Below are 10146 nucleotides of genomic sequence, written 5' to 3'. Positions count from 1 at the left end.
CTTATTATATATACATGAAAAATAAAAAATGCAACTAAAATTCTAAAAGACCTAAAAATAAAATGTGAAAGTGTTGGGATTAGAAATTTGTCACCCAAAAATGGCCGATCGGTTGGATGACCTCCCCGCACATAAAGTTTGCACCATCCTCGGTGCATTCAAAGATGAACAAGGGGATATAGCGACTTTTTGGATTGCCACCTTCAGCTGGTGGATCAACCGATTGCTGCATGTTCTTTCTCCCGCTTCTATTTTTGCTTATGACAAATCATCCTGAACAATAGGAAACAGGATATGATAAGACAAGTAAATGCACAAGTAAGGAAGCATAGATTGTTGGAATGAGGTCAATCACTAGAATTGAGTGAGTGAATTAGTGTGACGTTGATGAAAAATAGGTGTGTGAGTTCTAAGATTGCACGCAGTTTAGAACTCACACCCTAGTGTTTAAAAGCCATGTCACAATTATACAAAAGAAGGGTGCACTTCACTCATTCTAGTGTGCTTGAAATACTTCAAAGAAACTTGTAAGTTAAGATAAACAATAAGTAATAAAGAAGCACAAAAGCATTCAAGCAAATAATCAAGCAATTGTGAATTGGATAATGAATGGACATTGATTGATGTGAAAGTAAACTTAGTGAACCAAATTAAATATAGAGCTCACATATCAAACAATGACACATATTGAAGTTTGTTTGCAACACCTAAGTGACATAGAAGTGGAACACATGGGTGCTATGGAACTCAAGACAAAGAAGACAGAAGTGAAAATCAATCATATAGCAAGCATGGTCCACAAAGCTTGAAAAGCTAAAAAATATGTCACTAGGTAATCTTTCGATCCAATTCCACAATTCTAAAATCTCAATGCATGAAATAGGTGATGTAAATAAGAATCAATCATAAACAAGCATCTCCTAACAAAAAAATGAATTGATAGTACACAATTGCCTCATCATAGGTAATAAAATCAAATCATATGCTGGCCAAAACATGCAATTCAAAAGATTTAGAAAGCTTGAAGGCAATGTCATAAGTACTTGGTATTTCAAAAATGTTAAGCATGAAAAGTTCAAAACCAAGTAACAAATGCTAACCTCAACAATGAAACCCAACAATGAATATAAAAAACAATCATGCTAAAATAGCATCAAGTTAATAATAAGCATCAATAAACAGCAAACAAAATTAATAATCCAACACTTATCACCTAAAACAAAAAAATTAGGCTAACTAACTAACAAACTAACTACTAACAACTAACAAACTAAAAAAAATAATGGTAGATGGTGAATGGTAGTGTTGGATAATGGTTGAAGGGTGGAAAGAAAAGAGGAGAAGAGAGAAGAAGGAAAGAAATGGAAAGAAGAGAAGAAAAGAAGTGAGTGAAACAGGGCAGGAAGTCATGCGTACGCATCAGGTCACGTGTACGCATGAGTGGCCAAAATGCAATGCGACACGTATGCATCATCGACGCGCACGCGTGATAATGCAGAGAGACAGATGATGCGTATGCGTGGGGCAAAATTGTGACGCCCAATTTCAGCACCCTACCCGCGCAACTCTCTGGTTTTTGTACTGGACCTGAAAAATTCGGGGATTACTGATAAACCACTATTTTATGGTTTATATTGTACTCAATTGAGTGGTTTTTATTAACTCTTTACCCACTTATTCATACTATTTGCATGGTTTTATATTTTCTTCCTAATTATGTGTTTTGATTGAAAACATACTTCTTTGATCTTATATTTTCTTATTATTAATCCTCTCTTATTACCATTAGATGCCTTGATATGTGTGTTAAGTGTTTTCAGATATTATAAGGCAGGAATGGCTTAGAGGATAGAAAGGAAGCATGCAAAAGTGGAAGGAATACAAGAAGTTGGAGAAATTGCTAAGCTGTCCAGCCTGACCTCTTCGCACTCAAACGGCTATAACTTTAGCTACAGAGATCCAAACGACGTGGTTCCAGTTGCGTTGGAAAGCTAACGTCCGGGGCTTCGATTTGATATAATATGTTATAGTTCCCCTGACGTTAGGTGATGCGACCGCATGATCCATGCGGCCGCGTCGCAGTGGCGGAAATCAGCGTGTTTGAATTCTTCTCCAGCGAATTCTGGGCTGTTTCTGACCCAGTTTGCGGCCCAAAAAACACAAATTAGAGGCTATAAAGTGGGGGAATGCATCCAGTCATAAGGAGGCTCTCATAATTCACTTTTCATGTTTTAGATGTAGTTTTAGAGAGAGAGGTTCTCTCCTCTCTCTCTCTTAGGATTTAGGACTTCTCTTAGTTTTAGGAGTGACTCTCAATCCCAGGTTCTTTATTTTTATATAATTTATGAACTCTTCCATGTTACATGTAATTTTCTTAATTAATATTATTTGAGGTATTTCAATTCATGACTGCTTTCTTTTATTTACATGATTACTGCTTTCCATCTGAAGACATCTTTATTCCAGTAAATTTATTATTTTCCTTTTGGCTTTGGTTAAGAAATCAGTAACTCAGGAATTATCCAACTCAATAGCATAATTGTTAATTGTTATCTTGCCAATTGAATTGATCTTCAATAATCCCAACTTTTTCTTAGGAATTAACTAGGATTCAAAGATCTAACTAATTAGTCACTTGACCTTCCCTTGTTACAGCAAAGGTTAACTAAGTGAAATTAAGATTCAATTTTCATTATCATTGATAAGGATAACTTGATCTGGACTTCCAATTTCTAATACCTTGCCAAGAGTTTATGTTTATTGTAATTATTTTATTCCCTCTGCCATTACTTTTCTAACTTTTTACCTTGATCCAAAAATCCCAAAACATACCTTTGCATAACCAATAATAAGAACATACTTCCCTGCAATTCCTTGAGAAGACGACCCGATGTTTGAATACTCGGTTATCAATTTCAAAGGGGTTTGTTACTTGTGACAACCAAAACGTTTGTACGAAGGGATTTCTGTCGGTTTAGAGACTATATCTACAACGCGACTGTTTTTATGACATTCTTTACTGGCGGAAATCACGATTGTCAATCACGCGTACGCATGAGCGAGGTGTACGCATGAGGGGTTGGAAACTTGGCGGTGACGTGTACGTGTGGCTGGGTGCTCTGTTTTTCAAAATTTTTCAGGTTCTAGCACCAAACCAAGCATTCCAAACCTCCAAACAGCTGCCAAAACACCACAAAACCTATTTAACATATTAGACTATTAAATAAACTAAACAAACAAAACTAAGCATGAAATTAAACTAATTTTTCCAATATATACAAAAGAGAAAAGTGACAAGATGTTACCATGGTGGGGTGTCTTTGACGGAGGAAAATTGTCGGTAAAGAATTTCACAAAACTGTCGTGTTGCAAGTATAGTTCTAAACCAACAAATTATCCTCGGTCAATGTTTAAATTGTTTGTCACTTAAGCAAACCCAATAAAATTAACCGAAGTATTTAAACCTCGGGTCGTTTCTCAAGGAATTGCAGGGAAGTATGTTTATTATTGGTTATGAGATTGTATCTTTTTGGAGTTTTTGGAATAAGGAATAAAGAAATACAAATTGCGAGAAAAAATGAACTAATAACTAAGAAATCTCCTAGCAAGGGTTGAGAATTGGAATTCCTATCCTCATTATCATTGTCAATTGTGATGGTAATTGCAAATTGCTCTTACTTAGTTAACCTCTAACAATTGAAGGAAAGTCAAGTGAGCAAATCAACTTGAGTTCATAAGTCCTAATCAAAGACTAGAGTTAGTGAAGCTTAAGCCAACTAGCAACTTTCAATCACCATCCAACAAGAGACTTTGACAATTCAAGAGTCTCCACATTACTCAATCCAGGCTAAGAATACAAAAATCTAATTTAAAATCCAACCAAGCATTTTATCAAACACTTGGAAGGCATAAAATAAAAACATAGAAAACTAATAAGGCATAGCAAAATCTAAGACTAACAATTGCAAGAGGAAATAATAACACAAATTAAATAAAGCATTAATAACATTAAAAAATATGAATTGCATTAATAAAGATCAAGAGTAGCAAGAGTGCATAACATGAAGGCAACAAAGTGAAAGAAATCAACAAGAGAAGATAACTAAGCTACTAGAACAAATAAAAGTAAAAGAAAACTAAATTAAAGCAAGGTAGAAATCTGAATTTGAGAAGGAATAAGACTAAAAACCCTAAAACCTAGAGAGAGGAAAGAGCCTCTCCCCCTAAAAACCTACATCTAAACCTAAAAATTGTGAATGAATGAGAAGTGAATGAATGATCACCCCTTCCTGCTCCACTCTGCAGCCTCTAATCTGTATTTTCGGGCCTAAAACTGGGTCAAAAGCAGCCCAGAAATTGCCCCCAGTGAATTCTGTTAAATGCAGCATGTGACGCTCGTCATGCGTACGCATCGCTAGACTTTTCATTGGCCACGTGTGTGCATCATCTGTTGATTGCACCAGTCACGTGTACGCGTCGTCCATGCGTGCACGTCGCTACCAGATTCTCAAAACTTCAATTTCTTGTGTTCCTTCCACTTTTGCATGCTTCTTTTCCATCCTCTAAGCCATTCCTGCCCTATAAACCCTGAAAACACTTAACAAACGTATCACGACATCGAATGGTAAGAAGAGAGGATTAAAATTAGCAAATTTAAGAACAAAGAAGCATGTTTTCAATCATAACACAAAATTAGGAAGGAAAATGTAAAACATGCGAATTATATGCATAAGTGTGAGAATAATGGATAAAATCCACTCAATTCAATACAAAATAAACCATAAAATAGTGGTTTATCAATCTCCCCACACTTAAACATTAGCATGTCCTCATGCTAGCTCAAGAGAAGTTATAATGCAGGTGAAGAGGAATGGTAGAATTTATGAAATGCAACCTATCTATATGAATGCAACTAAATGCAAAATGTTTTTACCTACTTGGATAAAAGTAAATCAACCTCCCAAAAATAAATATGAACTGAATTCCACTAATTTGAATTACAAAATAAAGTATAAGTAGACATGCAAGAAGAAATCTCGTGAAAGCCGGGAACAAAGAATCGAGCATCGAACCCTCACCGGAAGTGTATACACTCTAATCACTCAAGTGTTTAAGGTTCGATTCTCTCAATTTTCTACTAACCTTGCTTTCTAAGGCTTGCTCTTCTTCTACCAATCAACAAAAATTTAATGCATGAATACACATATCAAGAGGTCTTTTAAGGGTTGTAATGGGATTAGGGTCAGGGTAGGATTATATTTGGTCAAGTGGACAAAAATCTGAATCCTTGATTAACCTAAACTTTCCACCTAACTTAAGACAATCCATGTAATCAACATACAAAATCTAACTACCCATTAACTATGTTTACCACATATTCATGCATCCCAATTTTGAGTACAACTCACATGCATTGCTACCACCATTTACTTTGGAGCATTTTGTCCCTCTATTTTTTTATTTGCTCTTTTTCTTTTCTTTTTTTTTCTTTTTCTTTTTCTTTGGTTTTTTTCAATGTATACGATTAAGGTATTGAATACATGAAAATTTTCTCAACATTCTTTTCACATTTTCACAAAAAAGTCCAACATACTTAATTTCCAAACCAAATATTGCCAAACCCAACTTCCTCACACTTAAATCATGAACACTTTCACTATTCTAAGCTAACCAAGGATTCAAATTAAGGTCATTCGTTATTTTTTCTTAGAGTTAATGATGTGCTAAAGTAAAGAACAGATGGGGTGAAATAGGCTTAACATTGGTTTGCAAAGGATAATAAAAGGGTAAGGCCATATGGGTATGTGAGCTATAGTGAAAAAAAGGCCTCAATCACGTAAGTATATGCATACATCAAATAATGAAAATATAGAATCAAGCAAGACAAAGATTACAATTTTAGAGAGAACAACACACATCAAAAGAAAACATTAGTTGATGAGATGCAACCAATCAAATAGGTTCAAAATCTCACTGGTTTTGTGTGTTCGAGCTCTAAAACCATATTCCAAAATAAAATTCTTCAAGCAAGTTTAAAAATTTTAATTCAAATTAGTGAAATGCTATAAAATAGTTTCTTGGAAAAGAATTCATCACTTCAGCAAAGTAGTACATACATGCAAGCAACTAACTACACATGCAATCTATTATGCAATGCAGCAACTCACTAACAAAGAAAAGTAAAAATTGGTGTTGGAAAGAAAGTAGCTAACCCACAGAAGTCGGTATCGATCTCCCCACACTTAAAGATTGCACCGCCCTCGGTGCATGCAAAAATATGCAAGTGGACGGGTTGTTACAACTGATGTGCTTTCTCCAAAGATTGTGTGGCGGGACTTGTTTGTCACCCCATTTAGAAGTCTTCCATTTCCCTTCTTGGTGGCCATCCTGAAAGAAGAGAAAAAGGAAGAAGTAGAACCCACAAACAAAGATATGCAAATAAATAAAGTATGGGTGAGCTAATGCCAAATAATAATGAGGTTCTCAACTACATGGTAGCTATGACATGCAAGTGAGAAAACAATATAGGCAAATGGTATATCAACTAACACTTGATACAAGAGTAAAGTCAAAGCATAAGTAAATGGCAAGAATACTTGGAAACATCAAGTTAAAACAAGACTTGACACAGACAAGATTAGTGATAAGCATGGGAGCATTTGGTCCCATCCTAACTCAATGATAATGAAGTACAAAAACAAAGAATAATGAGTCAAAAGGGATGAAAGCACTAATCTTGTGTGTGGGGCAAAAATTCTCATCAATGCTAAACAAGTCACGAAGCACCAAAATGAATCAAGAAATTTTTAAAAGTTGAGTAGAAAATTTCACCAATGGTAAAATAGGAAACGTAAGAATGAAAATAAAAATAAGTTACAAAAGCAAAGTTAAAATGCAATGAATGAAAGTGTGCAAATGCAATAAACAAAAGAGAATAAAAGAGAATAAGGATGAGAAGTTAAAGAAATGAAGAAGAAGAAAGTAAGAAAGGAAGAAGAAAGAAGGAGAAAGGAGAGAAGAAAGAAGAAAGAAATGGGGGGGGGAGAGGGGAGAAATGACGCGTAAGCATCGTCCACGCACACATGTGGATAGCAGGTTGAGGAGTCGACGCGTACGCATCAGTCACACGTACGCGTGAAAAGCAGAAAAAAGAAGGCGACGCGTACGCGTCAGTCACGCGTACGCGTGGGTGTGAATTGTGATCCTCACACAATACTCGCACAGTTCCTGCACAACTCTCAGGTTTTTAGACTGGAGGTGGCATCATTAACATACGATGCGTGCGCGTCGTCCACGCTCACGCGTAGGAAGCCAAAATTGCAAATGACGCGTACGTGTCACTGACGCGCACGCGCAGATGTGGGTTGGGCTGTACGCTTGGCACCCCACCAGTGCAGTCCTAGCATAACTTACTGTCCAGGCCGTGCTGTCACGCCGTTCCAGCACGGTTTGGGCACGAACCAAATTCAGGCGTTGATGCGTACACGTCAGGCACGCACACGCATGACAACCCCCCTTTTTTTTATGAAACAGGAGAAAAAGCAATCAAAAATGATTCAGGTATTTATATAAGCAAAATACTCTAAAAAGACTCGAAAAATAAAGTAAAAAAAATGTAACTATGAAGATCATTGACATGGCAGAAATTGGCAGATTAAGAAATTAATATGGGAGATACGTTGCAAGTACAGTTTTTAACAAACAAAAATCCGCTTATCAATTTAGAAGGCTTGTCACAAAATTAGAATTAAAATACTGGGAGTATGAATCCCAGGTCGTCTCCCAACGAGTTACAGAAAGATGTGCTATTTTATCAATAAGAGGTTTTCCAAAATGGTTTTAAGTTTGATAAACAGGAAATTAAATCAGAGAATTTATGTAATTTAAATAAAGATCTTGACCAGGAGTAGATTAATCGGAAGTTCTATCCTTGTTGGAGTTCTCCCAAGATCAATTGATAATTGAAGGTTGTTCTACTTAGTTATCCTTTACTAGGTAGAGGAAAGTCAAGTAAGTTAGAAGTCTACTTCTATTCACAAGTTCTAATCCTCTCCCTTGGGAAGGATTAGTGTCAGTGACTAGAGAGCCATCCAACAATAAACCCAATTACAATTTTACTCTTGAGCATTCAAACTCAAGGTTCTCCTTTCAATCAACTCCCAATCAAGTTAGAGAACTACTCGCTCATCATGAATGTAAACTTCACAAAATAAGAAAGGAAAATAAAGGAAGACATGATAAATAATATTCAAAAAGACCAATTAAAAATGAAAATAGTTCTTGTATTAATAAATTCTAAAAATAATCCAATGATAACTCTGAACAAATTAAGGATATGAAAGAGTAAGTAAAAAAAATAGAGAAAACAAACTAGAGAGTTGAAGTCTTGCGGAGGTAATAACTCTTCTCTATATCCCAATCTAAAAAGCAATAAAAACGAAATCCGAAGAACTATGAATGTGTAGAGAGAAAACCTAGAGGAGGAGTAAATTCAGATCTAAAACTAAAAATTATGCGGAATGAATGTCCTCTTCCTAGTCTCTGCATGTTCCCTGGCTCTAATCTGCGTTTTTGGGCCGAAAACTGGGTTGAAATGCGGCCCAGAATCCACGCCAGCGATTTTTACAAATTCTGCAGATTGCGCACGTCACGCGATCGCGTCATCCACGCATTCGCGTCATCCAGCGTTTTTTCTTGCCATGCGTGCGCGTCGTCCACGCATTCGCGTCACTCGTGCGGCTTCCAATTCATGCGTTCGCGTCACGCACGTGAGCGCGTCACTGCGATTTCCTCCATTTCGCGCGGTCACGTGAGCCATGTGTCTGTGTCGCTTCTCGCTGGTCATCTCCTCAATTTCTTGTGTTCTTTCCATTTTTTGTCAGCTTCCTCTCCATTCTCTAAGCCATTCATGCCCTATGAAGCCTGAAACACTTAACACACAGATCACGACATCGAATGGTATAAAGGAGAATAAAAATATACAATTAAAAGATCTTTAGGAAGCAAGTTTTCAACCATGGAACAATTTTGGGAAGGACTTGTAATATCATGCTAATCATATGAATAAGTGGGTGATGACTTGATAAAACCACACAATTAAACACAATATAAATCATAAAATAATGGTTTATCAACCTCCCCACACTTAAACATTAGCATGTCCTCATGCTTAGTTGAAGGAGATAAATATGAATGAATAGGGACATGTAAGACTCATGCAATGCAACCTATGTATATGAATGCAACTATATGATTTTGTCTATCTAATTAAAAATAAATGAGTTCTCTAAGACAAAACATAGAGCAGATTCCACTAGTTTAAATCATACAGTAAAAGCAGGTAAATTTGTAAGAAGACAGCTCGTGAAAGCAAGGGACATGGAGTCGAGCATTGAACCCTCACTGATGGTGTGTGTGCACTCTAATCTCTCTAGTGTATAGGGTCATCACTCTATCCTTCTCTAATCATGATTTCTAATTTTTGTTCTTCACCTAACCAATCAACAACATTTAATGTACCAATGCAAACATCATGAGGTCTTTTCAAGGTTGTAATGGGGCTAAGGTAAGGGTAAGGGTATATGTGGCTAAGTGAGCTTATAAATTGAATCTTTAATTAACCCAAGCTTTCACCTAATCATATATGTATATTCTATATAACTTCAAATTTCATACCTAGCTACCCAGAATTTCCTTTTCACATTCCATACTCATGCATCAACCTTTGTTTTAATTTTTCTCCCATGTGCATTGATTGTTTAATTTAGCATTGGGGTAATTTTGTCCCCTTATTTAGATTTATTTATTCTATATATATATATATATATATATATATATATATATATATATATATATATATATATATATATATTATTTTTATTTGTATTTTTATTTTTATTTTTTTAAAAAATAAACATAGCTTATCAATGCACGTAGATTTTTAATTTTCTTTTATGGGTTCACATGAGTAGGTACCCAAATTCCCATCATGACACATTCCTTTATTAACCCTTGTTCCCACAATCTTTCCATACTCAATTAGCACACAATTTCTATATTAAGCTAACCAAAGATTCAGTTGGGATATTTAATTGTTTTTTCGCTTAAGGTTAGTAACGTGGTAAAATGTAGAACAAATGGGATTAA

This window comes from Arachis ipaensis, chromosome B3 (genome assembly GCF_059453495.1).
Source record: "Arachis ipaensis isolate K30076 ecotype BB chromosome B3, ASM5945349v1, whole genome shotgun sequence".
NCBI classification, from domain to species: domain Eukaryota; kingdom Viridiplantae; phylum Streptophyta; class Magnoliopsida; order Fabales; family Fabaceae; genus Arachis; species Arachis ipaensis.
Note: the sequence above shows the minus strand (reverse complement) of the source record.